The sequence below is a fragment of the Notamacropus eugenii genome, chromosome X, assembly GCF_028372415.1.
Source record: "Notamacropus eugenii isolate mMacEug1 chromosome X, mMacEug1.pri_v2, whole genome shotgun sequence".
NCBI lineage: Eukaryota > Metazoa > Chordata > Mammalia > Diprotodontia > Macropodidae > Notamacropus > Notamacropus eugenii.
The window spans coordinates 18,092,215-18,117,649 of record NC_092879.1 but is presented as its reverse complement, the minus strand read 5'-3'; the positions used below and the strand labels follow the sequence as shown (position 1 = coordinate 18,117,649).

At 42.2% G+C, this 25,435-nt stretch overlaps 1 pseudogene; it reads left to right on the top strand.

The window, feature by feature from the left end:
• The first annotated feature begins 9,097 nt into the window (after positions 1-9,097).
• LOC140516271 (fizzy-related protein homolog pseudogene) lies at positions 9,098-10,276 on the top strand (annotated as a pseudogene).
• The last annotated feature ends 15,159 nt before the right edge of the window (positions 10,277-25,435 follow it).

Below are 25,435 nucleotides of genomic sequence, written 5' to 3'. Positions count from 1 at the left end.
GATCTCTCACCAGGCAATTCAACATGTTAGACCTCAGTTTCCATTTCTTTGAAAGCAGGTGCTAGAATTCCATTATCTGAAGTCAGTGGCAGCCTTGTGTTGATCTCACATCAATCTCCTTGGATTTCCAAGTCTCAGTTTCCCTTTCTGAAACAATGAGTGGACAGACTCCATGATCTGAGATATGTATCCGTGCCTTTTTCTATGTGATCTCTCTCCAGGAACTTCAGACCCCATGATGTCAGATGCTACTCACTGCCACACTCTATGTCATCTCACAACAACTACTTCAGCTTTCTTTTTTTTTTTATTTTGTAATGTTTAACAATCACTGCCATACAATTGTGATTTTATCCCCCCCACCTACTCCCCACTCCCCCCCTCCCTCCCCACGACTGCATACAATTCTGTATAGATTCTACATATACTTTCCTATTGAGTATATTTTCACTATAGTCATGCTATGTAGTCAGACTAAGATAAATGAAAGAAATCGTATAACAAAACAGAACATGATACACAAACACATACACATACACAAACATGATCTGCTACAATATGTGAGTGACATATTTCTCTCTCTGAGTGTGGCAGGCATTTTGCCTTGAGATCCTCCATTGGGATTTTTTTTTTTTTTGGTAAGAAGTTCTTGTGTTATTACAAAAATCTAAGTCTACCAGAAAAAACTCTCACACACTGTGGTTGTTGCTGTGCATAAAGTTCTCCTGGTTCTGCTCCTTTCACTCAGCATCAGGTCATATAAGTCCTTCCAGGCCTCTCTGAAGTCTTCTTGTTCATCATTTCTTATGGCACAATAGTACTCCATTACATTCATATACCATAATTTATTCAGCCATTCCCCAATTGATGGACATCCCCTTGACTTCCAGTTTTGGGCAACTACATAGAGTGCTGCTATAAATATTTTTGTACATGTGGGACCCTTTCCCATTTTTATGATCTCTTGGGGATATAGTCCTAGTAGCGATATTGCTGGGTCAAAGGGTATGCACATTTTTGTAGCCCTTTGGGCATAGTTCCAAATTGCTCTCCAGAATGGTTGGATGCGCTCGCAGCTCCACCAACAATGAATTAGTGTTCCAACTTTCCCACATCCTCTCCAGCATTTATCATTTTCTTGTTCTGTCATGTTTGCCAATCTTATAGGTGTGATGTGGTACCTCAGAGTTGTTTTGATTTGCATCTCTCTAACCAATAGTGATTTAGAGCATTTTTTCATATGATTATAGATAGCTTTAATTTCTTCCTCTGAAAATTGCCTGTTCATATCCTTTGACCATTTATCAATTGGGGAATGACTTGTATGATTGTACATTTGGATCAGTTCTCTATATATTCTAGAAATGAGGCCTTTATCCCCGAGCTTAGCTGTAAAAATTCTTTCCCAATTTACTACATCCCTCCGGATTTTGGTTGCATTGGGTTTGGTTGTGCAAAAACTTCTCAGTTTAATGTAATCAAAGTTATCCATTTTGCATTTCATAATGCATTCTATCTCTCCTTTAGTAAAGAATTCTTCCCTTCTCCATAGATCTGATAAATACACTATTCCTTGCTTCTCCAGTTTATTCATGGTATCAATCTTTATACCTAAATCATGTACCAATTTGGACTTTATTCTTGTGTATGGTGTCAGGTATGGGTCTATGCCTAATTTCCGCCACACTGTTATCCAGTTTTCCCAGCAATTTTTGTCAAACAATGAGTTCTTATCCCAGAAGCTGGGGTCCTTGGGTTTATCAAACAGAAGGTTGCTATATTCCTTGCCTACTGCATCTTGAGTGCCAAGTCTATTCCACTTGTCTACCTCTCTGTTTCTTAGCCAATACCAAGTGGTTTTGATAATTGCTGCTTTATAGTACAGTTTGAGGTCTGGTAGCGCTAGGCCACCTTCCCAAGCATTTCTTTTCATTAGTCCCTTTGATATTCTGGACCTTTTGTTTTTCCAAATGAATTTTGATATTATTTTGTCCAGCTCTAGAAAGTAATTGTCTGATAGTTTAATTGGTATGGCACTAAATAAGTATATTAATTTGGGTAGAATTGTCATTTTTATTATATTAGCCCGGCCTACCCATGAGCAACTAATGTTTTTCCACTTACTTAAATCTGACTTTATTTGTGGAAAAAGTGTCTTGTAATTGTGTTCATATAATCCCTGGGTTTGTTTTGGCAGGTAGACTCCTAAGTATTTTATACGGTCTACCCTAACTTTAAATGGGATTTCTCTTTCTATCTCTTGCTGTTGGACTTTGTTGCTAATATATAGGAATGTAGAAGATTTGTGTGGGTTTATTTTGTACCCTGCAACTTTGCCAAAGTTGTTTATTAATTCTAGTAATTTTTTTACTTGAATCTCTGGGATTCTCTAGGTAAATCATCGTATCATCTGCAAAGAGTGATAACTTAGTTTCTTCTTTGGCTATTTTAATTCCTTGGATATCTTTATCTTGTCTAATTGCTACAGCTAACATTTCTAGTACCATATTAAATAATAGTGGTGATAATGGACAACCTTGTTTCACCCCTGATCTTATTGGGAATGCATCTAGCTTATCCCCATTGCATATAATGCTTGCTGAAGGTTTTAGATAGATACTGCTTATTATTTTATGGAAAGTTCCCTTTATTCCTACATTCTCCAATGTTTTTAGTAGGAATGGATGTTGTGTTTTGTCAAAAGCTTTTTCTGCATCTATTGAGATAATCATGTGGTTTTTGTTAGCTTTGTTGTTGATGTGATCGATAATGCTAATAGTTTTCCTAATATTGAACCAGCCCTGTAGTCCTGGTATGAATCCTACCTGATCATAATGTATTAATCTCGTGATAAGATGCTGTATTCATTTTGCTAGAATCTTATTTAAAATTTTTGCATCTATATTCATTAGGGAAATTGGTCTATAATTTTCTTTCTCTGTTTTGTCTCTTCCTGGTTTGGGTATCAAAACCATATTTGTATCATAGAAAGAATTTGGGAGGACTCCTTCTTCCCCAATTTTCAAGAATAGTGTATGTAGTATTGGAATTAACTGTTCTTTAAATGTTTGATAGAATTCACTTGTGAATCCATCTGGCCCTGGAGATTTTTTCCTAGGGAGTTCATTGATGGCTTGTTCAATTTCTTTTTCTGAGATGGGGTTGTTTAAGTATTCAACTTCCTCTTCTGTTAATCTGGGCAATTTGTATTTTTTAAAATATCCATCCATCTCATTTAGATTATCGAATTTGTGGGCATAAAGTTGGGCAAAGTAGTTTCTAATAATTGTTTTAATTTCCTCCTCATTGGAGGTGAGTTCACCCCTTTCATTTTTAATATTAGTAATTTGGTTTTCTTCTTTCTTTTTTTTAATCAGATTGACCAAAGGTTTGTCAATTTTATTAGTTTTTTCATAAAACCAACTATTGGTTTTATTTATTAATTCAATAGTTTTCTTAATTTCAATTTTATTAATCTCTCCTTTGGTTTTCAGTATTTCTAATTTGGTATTTACTTGGGGATTTTCAATTTGTTCTTTTTCTAGCTTTTTCAACTGCAAGCCTAAGTCATTGATCTCCTCTTTCTCTATTTTATTTATGTAAGCATTCAGAGATATAAAACTTCCCCTAATAACTGCTTTTGCAGTATCCCATAAGTTTTGGTATGTTGTCTCACTATTGTCATTCTCTTGAATGAAATTGTTGATTGTTTCTATGATTTCTTCTTTAACCCAACCCTTCTTTAGAATTAGATTATTTAGTTTCCAATTGATTTTTGGTTTCTCTTTCCATGGCCTTTTATTACATGTAATTTTTAATGCATTATGATCTGAAAAGGATGCATTGATTATCTCTACCTTTCTGCACTGGATTGTGAGATTTTTATGTCCTAGTACATGGTCAATTTTTGTAAATGTTCTATGTACCGCTGAGAAAAAAGTATATTCCTTTCTATTCCCATTTAATTTTCTCCAAAGATCTATCATATCTACCTTATCCAGAGTTTTATTTACCTCCTTAACCTCTTTCTTGTTTATTTTGAGGTTGGATTTATCGAGTTCAGAGAGGGGGAGGTTGAGGTCCCCCACTAGTATAGTTTTGCTATCAATTTCTTCCTTCAACTCCCCCAACCTCTCCTCTAAGAATCTGGATGCTATACCACTTGGAGCATACATGTTTAGTAATGATATTGCTTCATTGTCTATGGTGCCTTTTAGCAGGATATAGTTTCCATCCTTATCCCTTTTGATTAGATCTATTTCTGCTTTTGCTTTGTCTGAGATTAGGATTGCTACTCCTGCCTTTTTTACATGAGCTGAAGCACAATATATTCTGCTCTATCCTTTGACCTTTATCCTATGTGTATCCCCCCGTTTCAAATGTGTTTCTTGTAAGCAGCATATTGTTGGATTATGGCTTTTAATCCATTCTGCTATCCGTCTCCGTTTTATGGGAGAGTTCATTCCATTCACATTCACAGTTATGATTACAATCTGTGTATTTCCCTCCAACCTCTTTCCCACCATTGGTGCTTTTAGCTCTCCCGTCTCCCTTCCCCTCCTCAATAGTATTCACTTTTCTCCCCCTCCTCCTGCAGCCTTCCCCTCCTTCTTTTGACCCCCCTCCCTTTTAGTTCCCTTTACTCTTATTGCTTCTTTCCTCCCTTTTAGCCACCCTCCCCTTTCTTCCCCCTTCCCCTCCTACTACCTATAGAGCTAGTTAGGCTTATCTACTTAAGATTATTGTTCCCTCCTTTGAACAAATCAGATGAGAGTACCTCTCAAACAATGCTCATCTCCCTCCCCTCCTTCCCTCTACTATAGTTTTGTACTTCTTCCTGTGATATAATTTGCCATTTTCTGCTTCCCCCTTTCCACACCTCCTATTACATTCCCTTCTCATACTTAAATCATATTTTTGACATGACATCATTTACTTTATGCCCGTTCCCTCTACATATATCCCTTTTATCATAATAGCTGCACAGTTCTCAAGATTAACAGGTATCATCTTCCCTTATAGGGAGGTAAACAGTTTGCCCTAATTGAGTAGCAAGTTTTTGTTTTTGTTTTTTCCCCTCTGTTTACCTTTTTATGATTCTCTGGAGACCTGCATTTGAAGATCAAATTGTCTATTGAGTTCTGGTGTTTTGGTCAGGAAGCTCTGGAAATCCCTTATTTCGTTGAATGACTTTCTCCTTGCCTGAAATGTTATGCTGAACTTTGATGGGTAGTTGATCCTTGGTTGAAGTCCCAACTCCTTTGCCTTACGGAATATTGGGTTCCAATTCTTTCGATCTTTTAATGTAGAAGCTGCAAGGTCCTGTGTGATCCTGACTGTGTGTCCTTGATATTTGAATTGTTTCTTTCTGGCTGCTTGCAGTATTTTCTCCTTCACTTGATAGCTCTGGAATTTGGCAACTATATTTCTTGGGGTTTTGAGTTTGGGATCCCTTTCGGGAGGGGAACGGTGGATTCTTTCGATGACTATTTTGCCCTCTGAGTCTAGTACTTCTGGACAGTTTTCCTTGATGATTTCCTGGAAGATATTGTCCAGACTCTTTTCTTCATCGTGGGTTTCTGGCAGGCCAATAATTCTTAGCTTTTCTCTCCTGGATCTATTTTCCAGGTCAGTTGTTTTTCCAATTAAATATTTTACATTTTCTTCTATCTTTTCATTCTTTAGATTTTGTTTGACTGATTCTTGTTGCCTCATTGAGTCATTAGTTTCTACTTGCCCAATTCTAATCTTCATCGTAGTGTTTTCTTCAGTTAGCTTTTCCATCTCCTTTTCCATCTGACCAATTTTTCCCTTTAAGGAGCTATTTTCTCCATTTAATTTTTGTACTTCTTTTTCCAATCGACCAATTTTCCCAGTTAGGTTTTGGGTTTCCTTTTCCATCTGATCAATTTTCCCAATTAGGTTTTGGGTTTCCTTTTCCATTTGATTAGCTCTTCCTTTTAGGAAATTATTCTCTCCAGTTAATTTTTGAACTTCCTTTTCCATTTCTTCAATTTTCTTTTTCAGGGTGATGTTCTCATCAGTGAATTATTTTTTTATAGTTTTAAAATCATTGGCCAGTTTTTCTATTATATCCTTCTTCAGACGTTCCAGGTAATCTAGTTGTGCTTGCGAGAAATTCATAGTCCCATCTGAGGTTTCAGATGGAAGTACAGTCTCAGCTCTAACCTCTTTGGTGTTTGTGTTTTGGTCCTTATCCCCATAGAAAGATTCTATGGTTTTTTCACTTTTCGTCTGCTTTTTCCGATTCATGATGTTGGCTGAGTGTTGTAGCTTTTGGTTCTTTCAGTCAGAAGGTACAGATCTTTAAGTTGAGCTGATGTGTGTCTGGGCTAAAAGCAGGCTTTTGTTTTTTGTTTCCCCGATCAACCCTGGGGTTAGCTTGTTAGGTGTGTGGGAGGTGTGGTCTGGTCTCAGGCTATCTCCTCAGCTGACTTGAGGCAAAGGCAAGGTCAGGGGATGGTAATCCCAGCTTCCCTATTGTCTTCCCTTTTCCCCTGGAGGGCTGGGGCACGCCTAGAAGCTAACGCGTGTTCCCGCCCCTCCTGGGGCTCGTCTCCCGGCTCTGAGGCTTGCCTTGGTCTCAGTGCGAATTTTCTCTGCCCTGGGTCGTCTGTCCCTCCAGATCGCCTCCACCACAGTAGGAAGAATCCCCCTTTGCCACTTTTCCAGCCTCTGGTGTTATGAGACCACCCGCCCCCTTCTGCTGTTCCCGCTGATCCAGGATTAATCTGGGGAAGAATTTTATGGTTCCCTCACGGTCATCAGGGGGGAGGAGAGAGCACTTACTGATCACTCTGCCATCCCAGTTCCTGGAAGTTCAAGTAGTGACCCACCGAAGTCTGTCTTCAGGCTGAAGATTTCAAGGGCTGCTGCACTGATGTCTGGCACTCAGCGGCTCTCACCAGCTCGGCCTGGCTTATCTCCTGCTCCGCTGGTCTCGCCCGCCACTCTCGGGCTCCTCTGGTCCCCTCCGCCCTGCCGCGCTGACCGGGCTGTGCTCTGCGCTGGGGTCTTACCCCCGCGGAACAGATCCCTCCCGTGGACCCTCCGGTCCAGCCTGGGCTCCGAATCTGTCAAAGTCCGTCACCCACTGGATTTTACACCTCCAAAGTCTGGTCAGACTCTCCCCCCAGAGATATCCAGAGGAGTTTATCCAGGAGCTTAGGTGAGTCGTTGCTTTCACTCCGCCATCTTGGCTCCGCCCCTACTTCAGCTTTCTTTTGTTTTCAGTCTGACCCCAGACCTCCATCCATGTGTGACCCAGGTGGGAAGGAGCCAGGACCACCCGCACCAATGCAGCTGCTGCATTTAGAATGAACAGAATCCTAACTGTGGAGCTGGAAGGGACCTCAGAGTCCAGCCAGCCCTCCCCTCATCTTACACTGTACAGAGGTATTCTTGAGAGTGGTCTCTGGGGCACTGAGAGGTCCAGTGACTGTGCCAGGGCTGGGCACCCAGAATGAATCTGAGGCTGCTTTTCCTTGCCCTCGGCTCACTGGCCCTTGCTGCACCTCCACTCCTAGTTAAGTCTGGGCACATGAAATCAGAATCCCTTCCATAGCCAGAGGATCCTGGCCAGGTTTCCCTTTTGGTTCCTACCTGTCAGGAAGCCCGGGATCCCCTCAGCTCTCATTAGATATACCCCTTACTCCCACTGGAGAAAGCCGACTCTAGTTCCAAGGGTGGGAAGGAAGGGCCCTCCCTCAAAAGTCATCTCTCTGTGTCCCCATCCCTGCATTGTACAGAGGGGGAAACTGAGGCAGCCAAGAGGGGAGAGGCAGCATGGGAGAGCAGAAAGAGAACTGGATCTGAGTTCAGGGGACCTGGGATCAATCGTTTCTATCACCATTCAAAGCCTGTGTGACCTCAGGTCAAACGCTTCTCCTTCCTGGACCCCAGGGTCACTCAGAGCCCTCTGGGCTCTAGAAGGAGGATCTTATGGTTGTGGAAGCACCTGGTGCAGGGGGACCCAGGGAGAGAGCCTGGACTGAGAACCCTGCATCCTGACTGGAACCTGCTAGGACTGATTTCTGAGGTCTTTCTTATCACCTGCTTTTATGACCTTTTGTTTTTGTTTAATGACGTGTTTAATCGCGTGTTTTATTCCCTACTTGAAGAGGCAATCTGTGATTGTATGGTGCCATGTTTGACTGGTGAGTACCTCAGTCATGGAGACTCAGTTTCCCCATCTGTACAACAAAAGGGTGGAACAGGATCCCAGGTCTGTCTCCCACCCCCCCAGCCTGGGCCACTTCCCAGCCTTGGGCCAAGACCCTAAGTTCCCCCAAATGCAGGCACAGATGAGGAGCTGAGCCCACCCAACTCCCCCGGGAGCAAGGGCTCTCGAGGAATACCCTCCCCTGCTCTTTAAGGTATGTGGGGCTGGCCCTGCTGGTTTCAGTAGTCAGTGAGTCGGAGCCTCATCTGAGCCAAGAAGAGCTGGGAGTTCTGTTCTGTTTCCCTTGTTGCCACGACAAGACGGAATGACCCAAGGGTCTGTGTGGGTGGAGGGGGGCGTCCTGGTTCTGGGCAGGTCGTGGGGCTCTGGGGGCTGCTTCCTGAAGACAGCTTCTCCTTCAGCTCCAGTACATCCTGGCCCAATTCTAGCCCCGGCCCCTGCCCCACTCTGCCCTTCCTTCGACTCCCTCAGGCCCTGCCCGCGCCCCTGTCCCCGTACCCTGCCGTGGCCCCTGCCAGTGCCCTGTCCCTACCTGGCCTACCTTGCCTTCCTTGTCTGCCCAGAATAGAGACACACAGAGGCAGAGCGACCCCAGCAGCCACGTCTGCGGTGTTGGTGGAGTCCCACTGAACCGGACCTCTCGACCCAAGGCCGACAGGCTGGGACTGGCGCAGTCTCCACACTCTCATCCATAGTAAGGCCGTAGCCCAATCTTTCTGTCCTTCAGTCTCGAGCCTCCCCTGCCAGCATAGTCCCTCCGCGAGGCCAGCTGGGCGTCTGAGCCCACTTTAACGAAGGCTGAGTCCTGGCCTGGCCCCGTCCAGGGCGAGCCCCTAACCTCGGAGCAGGAAAAGCCCCAGGAGATCCCCAAAAAGCCAGCCTGCCCTCTCGGGGATGGCAAGTAGCTGGAGTCTGGCGCTGCTCCCTTCTGCAGTGTCCTCCCGTGCAGGTGCCAGAAAATCCGGAGATCGCTACATCCCAGTGAGGGCCAGAACCAACTGGGGCCAGCACTTCCACAGTCTCGGCACCGGTAGTGAAGTCTCACCTTACGCTTTATCACGCGTCAGCGAGAGAAGGCAGAGCTTACTAACATTTGCTCAGGAACTGACCAGGAACATCTCTAGAAGCCCGTTTAAAATCCTCGAGGCCCCTGATCTCCATGATGACTTCTACCTAAACCTGCTGGACTGGTCTCATCTGAATGTCATTGCGGTGGGCCTGGCCACCCATGCTTACCTGTGGAGTGCCACCACCTGACAGTTGACCAGACTCTGTGATCTGTCTGGGAACGAGAACTAGGTGATCTTCGTGAGCTGGTCAGAACGGGGCAAGTTCGTGGCCATCGGCACGCACAATGGCTTGGTGCAGATCCGGCACAGAAGAAAGCTTGCGTACTGAAGAGCTACACGGGCATAGTCAGTGTGCTAGCCTGGAACTTAGACCAGATTTCTTCCGGGAGCAGCGACATCAGGGTCACTCCTCTGCAGGCTCAGCACTGGCTGTGAGGACACAAACAGGAGGTGTGTGGGCTGAAGTGGTCCCCGGATCACCAACTGCTGGTGTCGGGGGGGGGGGGGGGGGGGGGAGAACGACAACAAGCTGCTGCTCTGGGACCCGGCCAGTTTAAAGCCCGTTCAGCAGTACGCCCAGCACCAGGCTGCTGTCAAAGCCATCGCGTGGTCTCCCCACCAGCACAGCCTGTTAGCGTCAGGCGGCGGCTCTGCAGATTGCTGCGTGGGCTTCTGGAACACGCTGACTGGGCAGCCGCTGCATCACATCAACACCGGATCTCAGGTGTGCAACTTGGCCTGGTCCAGACACAGCAACGAGCTGGTGAGCACCCACGGCTATTCGGAGAACCAAATCGTCGTCTGGAGGTACCCCTCCCTGACTCAAGTGGTCAAACTCACTGGGCACACCTACGGAGTTCTGTACCTCGCTGTGTCTCCTGACCGACAGGCCATAGTTACAGGCGCCAGAGACGAGACCCTCAGGTTTTGGAACATGCTCCCCAAGTCGTACAGGTCGAGGGCGTCCTACTCCGTGCTCAACCTCTTCAGCAGAATCCGCTAACTGCGGACAGCACCACAAGTCACTGCAGTGCATCGCACTGGACTGGACAGCGCACGCGCCTGGATCAGTGCCTTCCAGGAAACCCAGGACTCTAATTATCGGAAAGGGAGGAGGGGCGGGGCGGGCGACGGGACCTGGAGAACCTCTGGAGATGCTTATTAAATACTTACTGGTTGATGGTGCTGGATGGTTTGGGGGAGGAGACACGGTTTGGGAACTGGCAGTGCCGGGGAGGGCAGCCCCTGAGGAGTCAGGACTCCATTGGAAGCCCCCAACGGGTATTGTGGATGGGGAAGGCTCGGGGCGGAGTGGGTTGAAGCCCGGGGAGTGCTGTGGCCAGGAGCAGAGAAACTCCCCAAAGGGGGTTTCCACTTCTGCAGCGCAAACTTCGGTCTCCGTTCCGGGGGCCATCGTGTGTGCTTGTGTGTGGGGGGAGGCCTGCGTGTTGCTTCCCTCATCTCGGGGACAGCCAGCACCACTTCAATCAGGTGGGCTGCCCCAGAAGCTGAGACCCTTGGGACCAACCTTCCCCAAGAGAAACAGGCGAGGCTCCAGCACCCGCGACCCAGGCTTGGAGCCGTAAAGACTGATATGCATGCAGTCTCCCGAAAGTGACAAGACCACAAGGTCGCTGCGGAGGAGGTGATCTTCATGCATGACCCACACTCCGGACCGTCCACCCAGAAGACCAGAGCTGAGTTTATCTTCTGGAGGTGGGGGGAGGTTCATGGGGCAAAGACCTGATACTGGCAGATGGAACGGTCCTCTTTTAAGAAGATGTGGATAACGGTCTCCTTCCAAGGAGACTGGGATGCTCAGCCCTTCAGCTTGGGGGCGGGGGTGAATGTTGTGTACAGCCTGAGCATTTCATGGGAGCTGGAGTAAAACGAGTTTGTAAAAACAAACAAACAAACCACCAACCACTGAGGTTTCCCCCTAATACCCTCCAAGCTCACCTGCAGGCGACTCTGAGCCTTAGACCTAGAACACTGGTATTAAGTTTCTAGTTCCAGGGAATAATCTTTGCTTCACTCAAGCTGGTGCTCACGAGCCCCGGAGCTGTTGCGGTGGGCTTGGGGCCTTGGATGGAGGATGGCGGGGTGTCGGGGTGGGGGTGGTGTAGGAAGTTGTGGAGGAGGACTGGTTGTTGTGTATTAGTGATGAGGAAGTATTGAGACAGATTTTCTACCCAAGCTAAGAAGTTCTTTCCAGTTTTCATGCGGACCAGAGAGAGAGAAAGAGAGAGAGAGAGAGAGAGAGAGAGAGAGAGAGAGAGAGAGAGAGAGAGAGAGAGAGAGAGGTGGGGGGGGCCATCGCACTGGAAAATCTGACTCTAGCTTCTGGACCAAAGTCCATCAGAGTCTCTTGGGAAAAAGCACTCTTGTTGGATGGATGGAGTGAAATGTTTCTCCTTTTGTTCGTGTTGGGCAATAGTTTAAAGGGCATGGTGATGGACTCTTGGAGTGGGCTCTGTGTCCCTTAGAAAGAGGAACCAGATCTTCTGCTCCCAGTAGCCCTGACCTCCAATGGCTGGGATTCCCCCTCAGTCCCGCTGACCATTTGGCCTCCATCCCTGACCCTCTTTCCCCTCTTCATTTCACTCCCTTAGCTGCTGGGGGCAGTCAACAGACTGCACCCCACCAGGTGCATGGAGCATGGGAACCCTGAAGGATAGGACCAGGGGGAGGGGGTCTCCTTAAGGAGGGGTTAGGTAGTCTTCAGAGCCAGTTCAGCTGGGACCTTTAGGCCCTACTGTAGTCAGTTGGAAGGCCAGAGCTAGCTCCAAGGAGGAGAAAGGGATAACTTTTTGCAGCCAACCTGGGCTTTCTCAGACCCTGACTTTTAACCCCTCATTCATCAGTCAGCCAATCCAAAGGTAGGTATGTCACAAATAAACATAAAGATCTGGAGCAGAATTTATCGGGGTGGGAGCAGGGATAGTAATCATGATTTCAGGCAAAGTTAAAGGTAAAAGTGATTTAATCCTAAGAGAAAAATGGGGAAACATCATATGTTGGACATATTAATATTGTTTTAGACTATTTAAATTAACTAGACAGTACGGAATATTGTTGTGCTGTATAAAATGATGAACTTAAAATACGGAAAAACTCTGCCTTATGAAGAGCTTATCAGCTCTCAGACACACAGAGAACAAACACGTATAGGCCAGTCCTGCATAGATGCATATGAATGTATATTTCTATATACTGTAATAATTGTAGATTTCTAAGTATGTGTATGTGTGTATATAAATATAGATATTTTTAACTATCTTTGTGTATACATATGTATGTCTGTGCATATACATGTGCATATGTATGTAGATATGTGTACATACTTAGGTATATGTATGTATATCCCAGATTAATTGAACCTTCTTGGGGAAGGGACAAGGGTGCAAAGAGAACAAAGTAAAAAATTCGCAGCAGAGAACAAAAGAAAACTGAAAAGGAAGCAAAAGATGGACAGCTCTGAACACGAATAGTTATGTGGGTTTTCTTCAAATGGAAATTTATTGCTGTATATTTTGAATTCTCTCAAGTTCTGGGCCAATGCCTTCTATTCTTTTTCATTTAGATAGTAATCTGTTTCTTTTTCTTTTCAAAAAAAGTTTAACTGAGTAAATAATAAAGTTCCATTTTGTGTCTAATAGGAGTTTAAAAAGTGCCTACTATGTGCTACGAACTGGGGATACAAGTACAAAGATTGGAGCAATCCACTCAGGAGGGGTTTGGGGGAGGGGAAATACAAGGATACACACCAGTATAGTCAGCATAAATATGACGAGAACCAAGACAAATCTATACTGTCCTCAAGTGGAGGATAGCTGGGGAGATACACAGCTGAATACCAGTCCAAGGGAAAGTGTGCCCTTATGAGGTCTGCTTCCTGGTGGGAGAAGGCCACACAGAAAGGGGCTTTGGAAAAAGGGAGAAGGGGCAGGAAGTGGAAGAGAGGCCTGGACCCTGACTAGAGAAGGCCCAATATCACTCTTCAGAGAGGGGGTGGAAGTGGGGATGGGGAAGGGGCAGGGCAAGTTTCTGGGAGGAGCTAAAGACAGGGAGTTGGCCAGAGAGCAGAATTCAGGTTATTGGGAAGGTCAGAAGGAGACAGAGGGGTGGGCTTGGGGGGCATAGGGATCAGAAAGGGCTTCAGGCAGAGGATGCTGCTGGAGCTCAGTCTTTAAGGAACAGGTATATACTATCAGATGGGAGGGGGGGCAGGGAGTGCATTCCAGGCCAGGAGCAGCTGAGATTGGAGAGGGAATGTTATATTGGAGCAACACAGGAGGATTTGGCTTGATAGCAGGGAGTTTAGGGGAGGGAGAAGGATGTGCAGTGAACCTGGTGAGGTAGGTTGCAGCCAGGCTGGGAAGGCTTTAAACCAGAAGCCTATGGGTGTGTATTCTATCCTGGAGGCAACATGGAGCTACTGGAGTAGGACAGTGAGAGGGCCATGTTTGTGCTTCCAGAAGGAAAATGGGTTTGGTTCCATCATGTAGAATGAACTGCAGTGAGGAGAGATTGGATGCAGGGAGATCCAGGGGAGGGTGATGGTGGAAAGTCTTAAGGGTTTTCACTATGGTGGTAACCGTGGAAGTGGAGATAAAGGGTCAGAAACTAGAGATCCTGGGCCACCTTAGGTCCCCAAGGGGGCACCCACCACCCCTTGGGCCCCCTCAGTCTCAAATGTAGCCTCTTAAAGATTCCTCTGCTCTGAGGCAACCAAAATCCTGGGTATTGGAGGCTCCAGTGAGAAGGTATTTGAATGAAATGCAAAATGTTTACTTTGGAGACCTCCTGTAGGTGGATCTCCATATGGATTTGTTCTGGGGGTGGGCGGGATCCAGGTTTGGAGGAGAATGTAGTTTTGGTTTTATTGGTTTTGTGAAGGGAATTATGATTTTCATCTTAATCCCTATAACATGTGATAACGATAGCAATTTCAGAATGCTGGTTTGGGAGGTCGACCTAAAATGCAGCTTGAAAGGATCAGTCGAATCCTCCACAATTCCCTCACTCACTCCATTCTTGTGCCTGTGTACCTTTTGTGAAGGGACTCAAAGAGGGTAGAACCTCTTTGTTCCTGCTAGAGAACTCTGACCTGACCCACCAAGAAACGACCCCCAAAAACTGAAACAGTATTGCTCCCAGGGGACTCCAGGATTGGCCCATCATCTTCCACTTGAGGGTTTGTCATGGGAAACCTCTCAAGGCCTGGGAATGATGGATTCTAATCCCCCTTCTCTCATCCAGACTCACTTGTGATGTATGTATTTTATCTCTGTCTCCATTTCAGCACGGAGGAATTTTGAGCATTTGCAAATCTGTGGCTCATAACGGAACTAACTAAATAGCTTCCTGATTACTGAACTTTGTCTCTGACCTGCTGCATCTTGCTGCTCTTGTTAGGGACAGGTTCAGTACAAATTCTGTTAACATGTATTGCCGACAAAAGTTTGGAAGGGGTGCACGTAAGGTGAAGCCTGGAGCTCTCCAGTACTATGGAGAAGGGACAGGCACCACTGGTGCTTTTCCAGGGTCCCAACTCACCTGGTCTTGCAAGTTCAATCCTCCAACTCTCCCTTCACAATTCGGTTTCACCCTTTGATGAAACCCACCTTTCACCGTGTCAAATGTAGCTGGGACCTTTTCTTTGCCCTCTTTCCTCTGGTAATGCCTATTAGCACATGGATTTGGCTTTTGCTTGAGTCTTTTCTATTCTAATGCAGTCAGCTATATGTCCATGCTCTTAAGGCCTTGTTGAGACAATTGTATTGCAACAATACAGGTTCTGGATCAGATGGCTTTGGGTACTGGATACAGGAAAGCAGTTAATGGTGCCAAAGAGAGAAGAAGGAATGTTTGGTCTACTCCGTTAGGATCTCACAAATGCATTCAGTATACTGCCACAGAAGACAGCCTGCTTGGCACTGAAAAAGTCCAGCTTGCAAGATCAGGCCAGAAATGCAATATAGTGACCCTAATAGGGTACCCAGTCCCCTATCAGTGTCAGGGATGGCTGTTATTTAAGTGCTGCCATTTACACTAGAGTATTGCTTTTAGACAAAAAAATCAATAAATAAATGAAGAAGAGGAAAAAATCAGCACAACTAAGTTTATACATCGGGAAAAATCTAAATATTTGTACAACATGTAACATTTACGGATTTCAAACTTTCACAAATGGATAAAGTGTTGTCTTACATGACTTAACAGGAATTGTGCTTCATATTTATTCTTCTGTAACATTCCCTTTTAATTTTTTGTGTAATTGTTTTTCTATTTACATTGTTGCAGTCATTTATATTGTTTTCTTGCCTCTTCTTACTTTGCTGTGCATCAGTTCATATAAATCTTTCCATGCTTCTTTCTATTCATCACATAAAGAATTTCTTACCCCACAGTTATATTTCATTACACTTACGCACCACAATTTGTTTAAGCATTCCCCTATCAGCGAGCATTTATTTTATTTTCAATTCTTTGCTATGCAAAAATACAGTATTTTAGGGACCTAGAAATTTCTTGTGAAGAATGGCTTTCTTGAGGCAAGTGCTCCGTAATGGAGTCTGTGGATCAAGTGGTTTGTGCATTTTGATCACTTAATTTGCATCATTCCAAATTATTTTCCAGAATAATCCTGGGATGGAGAACCTGCCCCCAGGTTGCAAGTTCCCCACCCATGGATTGTATCATTCATTTGCACAACCAAGAAGGCATTCTTGTGCCTACCTTTCCACAACCCCTGCAGCATTTACTATTGTTATTTTTCTTGTCATGCTTCTAAAATTTGCAAGTGTGAGGTAAACGTTCTAGGTTTTTTTGGTGCTGTTCACTTATTGTTGGTGATTCAGAACATTCTTTCATGTCTTTGTGAAAACTCTCAAATTCTTCCTTTGTGAATTAATTGCTCATATTTTTGACCACTGATCCATTGTGGAAGAGTTACTAATCATACATATGTGTGTGCTTGTGTTTGTCTGTATTATACATATCTACATATTATTTATATGTCTTGGATTCCAAATCATTATAAGACAAGTTCATACAAATATTTTTCCCCATTCAATCACATCTCTCTTTTTTTTATTTTGGTGCAAGGCAATTAGGGTTAAGTCACACAGCTAGTAAGTGTCAACCGCCTGAGACTGGATTTGGACTCAGGTCTTCCTGACTCCAGGGCCAGTGCTCTATACGCTGTGCCACATAGGTGCCCCATCAGATCTCCTCTTTTCCAAGGTGCATTAATTGTACCTGTGCAGAAACTTTTTGGTTTTATGTGATGAAAGTTTTCTATTTCATTTTTTATAATTGCTTCTATTCCTTGCTTGGTTAAGAATTCATCTCCTACTCATAGCTGTGACACATATATGGCCTGTTTCTCTTCTTAATCTTTTTATAGGATGATCATTAATATAAAGTGTTTACATTTCTATTTTGAATGCATTGGTTGCCCAGCTCTTTCCTCCTAGGTGATTTATGTAATTTTTTTGCTTTCCTATTTTGTCTTTTGTGTTTCTGCTCTCCTTACACAAAACTGAAAGAGGGACATTGCAGTCTCTTCTCATCATTAAGCTGTTGTTTATGTCTTTGTGTAGCTCAATTAATATTTCCTTAGGAATCTGCATCAAAAGATATATGGAACTTATGAGCTTAGTCCAGATATCGGTTTGTCATCTGTGAGTCCTTCCAACAAGATGGAGTTCTCTTCTTCTTGAATGCTTGGTTTTGCTTTGTCATGCAGCTTTCAACCCCTGGTTTGCTTTTTAAATTCACTTGTTGCATAGAATTTTCCCCACTCCCTGTTTTATTTTGAGTATATATTTGTTTTTAAGTGTTTCTTATAGACAGCAAATTATTTTCTTGTTTTGTGTGTCACTGTTTTTCATTTAATGGGTTGTTTAATTCATCAAGATTTGAAGTTATGATTTTTAGGTTTATATTCTTCTCCATTTGTCTCTAATATTCTGTTGTGTGTTTTTCTTGTTCTTTTTTGCTTAACAGTATTTTATTTTTTCCAATGGCATGTAAAGACTATTTTTGACATTCATTTTTTTGTAAGATTTTGAGTTCCACATTTTTCTCTTCCCCCCTTCAAGATGGAAAGCAATTTGATGTAAGTTGCTCATGTGCAGTCATGTACAGCTTATTTTCACATTATTCAAGTTTTGAAAGAAGAAAAGGGAAAAAATAATGAAAAAGTGAAAATAGCATGTTTCAATCTGCTTTCAGACTCCACAATTTCTTTCTCTGCATGTGAACAGCATTTTCTATCATGAGTTTTTTTTCACATGTGAATTCAGACAAAATTTATTTCCACATAAGTCATATTTTTTTTAAAAAAAGAAAATTAAGAAGATATGTAATATATTTTCGTCTGCATTCTGAGTCCATCAGTTCTCAATTTACAGTTGGATAATATTTTACATCATCAATACTTCGCAAATTTGATGTATCATTGTTTTGATTAAAGTTGTAAGTCTTTCGCAGTTGGTTATAATTAAAATATTGCTGGTACAGTACAACTCATTCTCCAGGTTCTGCACATTTCACTTTGCATTAGTTCATATGAGTCTTCCCAGGCTTTTCTGAAACTCTGCCCTTCATCATTTCTATCAGTACAGTAGTATTCCATCACATTCAATTACCTTAGCTTGTTCAGCCATTCCCCAATAGACTCATCCCCTCAGTTTCTAATTCTTTGCCACCATCAAAAGAGCTTCTATAAACAATTTTGTTCACACGAGTCCTTTCCCTTTTTGTCAAAGTGTCCTTGGGGTATAGATCTAGTAGTGGTATTGCTTGGACCTAAAAATATTCACAGTTCTATTTCACTTTAGCTTCTCCAGTATGGGTGGGCCAGTTTGGAGCCCTGCTAACACTGTATTAGTGTTCCTCTTTTCTTGCATACCTTTTAGCATTTGTAATTTTCCTTTTCTCTCATCTTAAGCAATCTGATGGGGTATGAGGTGGTACTGCGAAAATCTGAAATTTACTCCCTTTTGTTATTAGTGATTTAGATCATTTCATATGAATATTGATAACTTTGGTTTTTTCCTCTGAAAACTGCCTGTTCATATCCTTTAACTATTTTTCAATTGGGTAATGGCTCCTAATAAATTTTTTATTTTTTATATTATTTTATTTTTCCTCAATTACATATCAAGAAAATTTTTAGCATTCATTTTTACAAGATTTTGACTTCCAAATTTTTCTCCCTCTCTCTCTACCCTTCCCCTTCTGAAAATGGTAAGCAGTTTGATATATGAGGCTTTTGTAGAGAGATAGATAGATAGATAGACATATTCTATCACGCAAAAAAAAAAAATTTCCATTAGTAACAGTTGTGAAAGAAGAAATATATAAAAAAATGAAAGAGTAAAGTAAGTGAAAAAAAGTGTGCTTCAATCCGCATTGAATCCATGATTTCTTCATCTGGAAATGGATAGTATTTTCCTTCCTGAATCCTTTTGACTTGTCTTGGATGATTGTGTTGCTGAGAAGAGCTAAGTACATCATAATTGACCACCTCACAATGTTGCTCTTACTACTATGTATAATATTCTCCTTATTCTTTTCACTTCACTCAGCATCAGTTCATGTAAATCCTGTCGGGTTTTTCTGAAATCTGCCTGCTCATCACTTCTTACAGCATAGTATTCCATTGCATCCATATACCATAACTTCTTCAGCCACTCAACAATTAATAGGCATCCCCTCAACTTCCAATTCTTCATCACCACAAAAAGAGCTGCTATAAATATTTTGTACATGTGGGTCTTTTTTCCTTTTTTACAACATCTTTGGGATATACATCTAACAGTGGTATTGCTGGATCAAAGGGTATGCACAGTTTGCCCTTTGGACATTGTTCCAAATTGTTCTCCAGAATAGTTAGATCAGTTCACAACTCCATCAGCAGTGCATTGGTGTCCTCATTGACCTACATCTCCAACATTTCTCTTTTTCCTTTTCTGTCATATCAGCCAATCTGATAGGTGTAAGGTGGTAACTCAGAGTTGCTTTAATTTGCATTTCTCTCATCAATAGTGATTGATTCATGTGTTTATAAATAGTGATTCTTGTGTTTACAAATGGCTTTGATTTCTCCCACTGAAAACTGCTTGTTCATATCCTTTGGTCATTTATCAATTGGGGAAAGATTTGGATTCTTGTAAATTTGACTCTGTTCTCTATATATTTGAAAAATGAGGCTTCTATCAGAGAAACTGGCTGTAAAAATTGCTTCCCAGCTTTCTGCTTTCCTTCTAATCATGGTTACTCTGATTTTCATTGTGAAAAGCTTTTTACTGTCATGTAATCATGCAGTTTGTAATGTTTGCTATCCATTCTTTGGTCATACATTCTTCCCTTCTCCATAGATCTGACAGGTAAACGATTCCTTGCTCTCCTAATTTGCCTATAGCATCACCCCTTATGTGCAAATCTGGTACCCATTTTGACCTTATCTTGGTATATGGGGTGAGATGTTGCTCTTTATGTAGTTTCTGCCATAGTGTTTTCCAGTTTTCCCAGCAGTTTTTTTTTTTTAATCAAATAGTGAGTTCTTATTTCAGAAGTTGGAGTCTTTGGGTTTATCAAATAGTAGATTACTAGAACAATTTCCTGCCATTTCTTGTGTACCTAACCTATTCCAACGATCCACGACTCTATTTCTTATTCAGTACCAAATACTTTTGATGATTGCCACTTAATATATTTTAGATCTATTACGGCTAGGTCACCTTCCTTTGAATTTCTTTTCATTTCTTCTACCTTGACCTTTTGTTCTTCCCGATGAATTTTGTTACTGTTTTTTCTTGTTCTATAAAACATTTTTTGTAGTTTGATTGTTATGGCACTGAATAAGCAAATTAGCTTAGGCAGAATTGTCATTTTTAATACACTGGCTCCACATATCCATGATCTACTTGGAGGAATAACCAGTCTAGAATAACAAGGGATTGAATGCAAAAGCTGGGAAGTATCAGATCTCAAATCATGCAATCAACTATAATCATCAAAGCAATTTGTTACTGGGTAAGAAACAGAAAGTTTTATCAGTGGGATAGATTAGGTACACAATATATAAATGAACACAATGACCTAGTGTTTGAAAAACCCAATGACTGGAGAAGGTTTTGGGAAGATAGTGGAGTAGGTCAGAAAATTTCAAGCTCTCAAGATTTTCCTCCATGAAAGAGATAAAATAGCACCTCACAGCAAACATAGAGAGGTGAAAATAAATAAAGGTAAGGACAGAACAGGGGCCCTCCTGGGACAATCAGAGAAGATCAGAAGAAAAATTCCAGGATGAGGTTTGGTCTCTGTGAAGAGTAAACACCTCCAGGCTAGAGACAACTTAAACAAAAAGTGGCAAGCCCTAGGGTTAGGTGGGTTGGGAGGCTGCCTCGCCTCAGCCATAGGAACATTTACCTCCTGAACAGTGAAGGGAGTTGGGTGTCTGCCCTGGGGAAGATCTAGGGCACCTCTGCTGGCAAGGAATGCAAGACCCAGCTGTGCTGTAGAGATTCTGTGGGGGTGAGAAGGAACCAGCCCATACCCAGTGAATATAGAAGCAGTGGGAACTTAGAGGGGCCTGGAAGTTGTGGTTTGAGTTCAAGGTCAGAGGGGAGAACTGAAGAGGATCTGAGGCCAGAGTCACCACCAACCCATATCTCAGGAATAGAGGTAACAATGAAAACTAAACCATTTCCAAACAATGAGCAGGCAAAGGAGAAAGAACCCAATCATAGAGAGCTACTATGGGAATAGAGAGGACCAGGGTTCATCTTCAGAGAAGGATATTGAAGCAAAGAAAACCTCTTCTACCCCCAAAGAGTAATATCAAATGGTCAACTGCACCAAAATAATCCATTGGAGAACATTAAAAAGACTTTAAATATCAAATGAAAGAGATTGAGGAAAAATTAAAAAGAAAAGTAAGAATACTCCCCAAAAAAGAAGATTATGAAAAGAAAGTCTACCAATTAGAAAAGGAGATCCAAAATCTCTTTAAAAAAATTAATTTATTTGTTTTCATATTTCAACAATAACTTCCATAAGTTTAAGAATTTTCCTGCTTCCCTGCTCCCTCCTTGAGATCGCATGCAGTCTTATATGATTTCTACACATACATTCTTATTAAACACAATTTCACATTAGTCATGTTGCATAGAAGAATTAAAGTAAATTGGAGAAACCATGAGAAAAAAAACAAAGCAAAACTTAAAACAAGAGAAAATTGTCTGTTTCACTCTATGTTCTGATTCCATAGTTCTTTGGGTGTGGATGGTATTTTTCATCAGGAGTCTTTTGAGAATGTTTTATGTCCTTGCACTGCTGTGAAGGACTATGTCTATTAAAAGCAGTCCTCACACACTGTGGCTATTACTGTGTATAATAATCTCCTGGTTCTGCTCATTTAACTCAGCATCATTTCATATGAGTCTTTCCAGGTATTCCTGAAGTCTGCCTGTTTGTCATTTCTTATAGTACAGTAGTATTCCATTATGTTCATATAGCACAACTTGTTCAACCATTTCCAAATTGATGGGCATTCTCTTAATTTCCAGTACTTGGCCACTACAAAAAGAGTTGATATAAATATTTTCCTACATGTGGGAACTTTTCCTATTTTGTGATCTCTTTGGGATATAACTCTAGAAGTGATATTGCTGGATCAAAATTTATGCACATTTTTATAGCCCTCTGTTCCAAATTGCTGGAGATCTAGAATCTTAAGGAAGAAAATGACTCCTTGAAAATTAGAATTGAGCAAGGGGAAGTCAACAAAGTTATGAACGATCAGGAAATTTAAAAAAAACATAAAGAATGAAAAAATAGCAGAGAATGTGAAGCATCTCATAAGAAAAACAATTGATCCCAGGGCTATAGCAACCACTACTGAAGCAGAGGCTGCTTCTGGAGCACTCCATTTAACAAAGAGCTCAAAAGTCAAGTAATTGGTTGGGAAAATGAGCAATCATGGGGAAAAGTACCAGACTATAGATTTTTACTTTCTTGGTGAAGAAGTATTTTCTTATGTCATTGGTGACAAGGAAGATCAAAACATACAACCAGAAGAAACCAACAAAGCAAAAGAAAATGTGAAGTGTCACTTTGGAAAAACAACTGACTTGGGAATGGATCCAGGAGAGATAATTTAAAAATTATTGGTCTACCTGAAAACCATGATAAAAAAAGAGCCTACACATCATCTTTCAAGAAATTATCAAGAAAGCTGTCCTGATATTCTAGAACCAGAGGATAAAATAGAATTCGAAAAAAAATTCACAGATGATTTCCTGAAAGAGATCCCCAAAGAATAACTCCTAAGAATATTGTAGCCAAATTCCAGAGTTCCCAGGTCAAAGAGAAAATATTACAAGCAGTCAGAAAGTCATAATTCAAGTATTGTGGAAACCCAATCAGGGAAACACAAGATTTAGCAACTTTTAAGCTAAGGGATCAGAAGGCTTGGAATATGATATTACAAGGTCAAAAGAGCCAGGATTCAAACCAAGAATCACCTACCCAACAAAAACTGAGTATAATACTTCAGAGGAAAAATGGAACTTCAATGAAATAGAGAAATTCTTAGCATCCTTGTTGAAAAGACCAGAACTGAATAGAAAATTTAATTTTGAAATACAAGAATCAGGAGATGCATGAAAAGGTAAACAGGAAAGAGAAACCATAAGGGACTTATTAAAATTGAACACTTTACATTCCTAAGTGGAAAGATGATATTTGTAACTCATGAGACCTTTTTCAGTATTAGGAGAGTTTGAAGGAATGTGTGTGTATTTGTGTGTGTTTATATGTACACACAAACACACACGCACATATATACATAAATGATACATGGTATACACACACAAAAACACACACATATATGTATGTATATATATATATATATATATATATATATATATATATATATATATGGAGAGGGGGGGGGCACAGGGTGAGTTGAATATGAAGGGATGATATCTAAAAAAGAAAATTAAGAGTTGAGAGGAATATACCAGCAGAAAGAAAAAAGGAGAGGTAGAATGTATCAATCATCTCACATAAAGGAGGCAAGAAATAGCTTTTACAATGGAGAGGAAGAAGTGGAAGATGAGAGGAATAAGTGATCCTTCCTTTCATCGTATCTGGCTTTGGAAGGAAATCACAGACACACTCAATTGGGTATGAAAGCTTATTTTGCCTTACAGGAAAGCAGGGAGGAAGGGGAAAAGACATGGGTGATAATAATAATCACAATGGCAGATTGGGGGAGGGGGTAATTGGAAGCAAACAATTTGGTAGAGGGACAGGTCAAAGGAGAGAATAGAATAAATGGAGGGCAGGACAGGATAGAGGAAAACTCACAGGAATATCATAGTCAAATTATGAAATCCCCAACTCAAGGACAAAATATTATGAGCAACAAGAAACAAAAATTTACATCCTGTAGCATCACAATTAGAATCACACAAGACCTAGCAGTTGGTACACTAAAAGAACATAGGTCTTGGAACACTGTATATCAAAGAGTAAAATAACAGAAGTTCTGGACGAGCAAGTCATGTCATCATTTCTCTAATGGCATGGTCTTCTTCAGCGAGGAAGGACAAACACAATAGTGTGAGAAGACTCAGATGGCTGAATGGGGACCCAGTTACCCGTAACTCAGCTCCTCCTCTCCTGTCTGCCTCCCTCTCCCCTTCCTTCTCCTCTGCAAAGGAAGGCAAATTTGGATGGTCAAACGATACCCAGTTGACTTGGGTTGTACTGGCTAATTTCCTTTCCCTTCCCTTTTCCTTTCCTTTCCTTTCTCTTTCCCTTCCCTTCCCTTCCCTTCCTTTCCCTTCCCTTCCCTTCCCTTCCCTTCCCTTCCCTTCCCTTCCCTTCCCTTCCCTTCCCTTCCCTTCCCTTCCCTTTCCTTTCCTGTCTTCTCCTTTTGCAAAATCTTAAACCTACAGCACTCTGAAACTGAGATGCCAATGGGCCCCTGCACAAGGGTTCTTCTGGAATCTCCTAGCGTTACAGTGATTATCAATAGTAACTGTTGCTGTTTCCCTCCTAGCCTGATGTCTTTCTTTTTCTTGGCCTCATTAAAGGGGCCATGCCCTGACTACTTCTTAAACAGTCCTGTTCAATGAATGGGCATTACTTCACCCTATGTGAGTACCTGCAAAGACCTTGGCCTAAAGGGGCCAAGGTCTCTTAGCACATCCTTGGCCATCTCCAGTCATCCTGATGAATATCTGGTCACTGGATTCAGATGGCTCTAGAGGAAAAGTGAGGCTGGTGACCTGCACAGCTCTCCCTCACTCAAAACAAAGTCAAGTGCAAGCCATGTCATCATTTCTCTGATGGCAGGGACTTCTTTGACAACGAAGGACAAAAACAATTATACCAAGCAAAGCTCAGCATAATTGTGAAGGAAAAGAAGTGGACATTTAATGAATTGTCAGATTTTCAGGACTTTGTTGAAAAAACAAAACAAAACTGAAGTTAATGGATCATTTCACATAAAAAAGTAATATAACGAACACACCCACTGACCAACTATGAGGGTCTCGATAAGAACAGGTTGGTTACTTTTTATGTGTGCAAAATCTGTGTCTAAGATTGTTATTAGTAATTATAAGAAATTAGTAATTTCTTATAAGAAAGTTTAAATATGACCTGAATGGGCCCTGGCAGCCTTTGGGTGATCTCACACCACTCACTTCAGGTTGCTTGACCTTAGTTTGACTTTCAGTGAAAGCAGGGCTGAGGACTCCTTTATTTTACCAACTTATACCTGATCCCCAACAAGTCACTTCAGCTTACTAAGCCTCAGTTTCCCCTTCAATACCTTGGCATGCTTAAAGCATGGGAAGTGAGGGGGCTCTACCATCTGATGGTTGATCTCACACCAGTCAGGTCTTCTACCCAGGAATCAGGGTCCCCTTCTTTTACAGCAGAGGGTTGGTCCCCTTGGTCTGACAGGGGCTGGCCATTTTGAGGATGATCTGAAAACAGTCACTTCAGTCCTCTCAGCCTCAGTTTCCCTTTCTGTCACAGCCTCAGGTTGATCACTATGATTTCAGAGGCCCCTGCCAAGCTATGGGTGATCTCAGCCCAATCACTTCAGCTTGCTAGGTCTCAGTTTCCC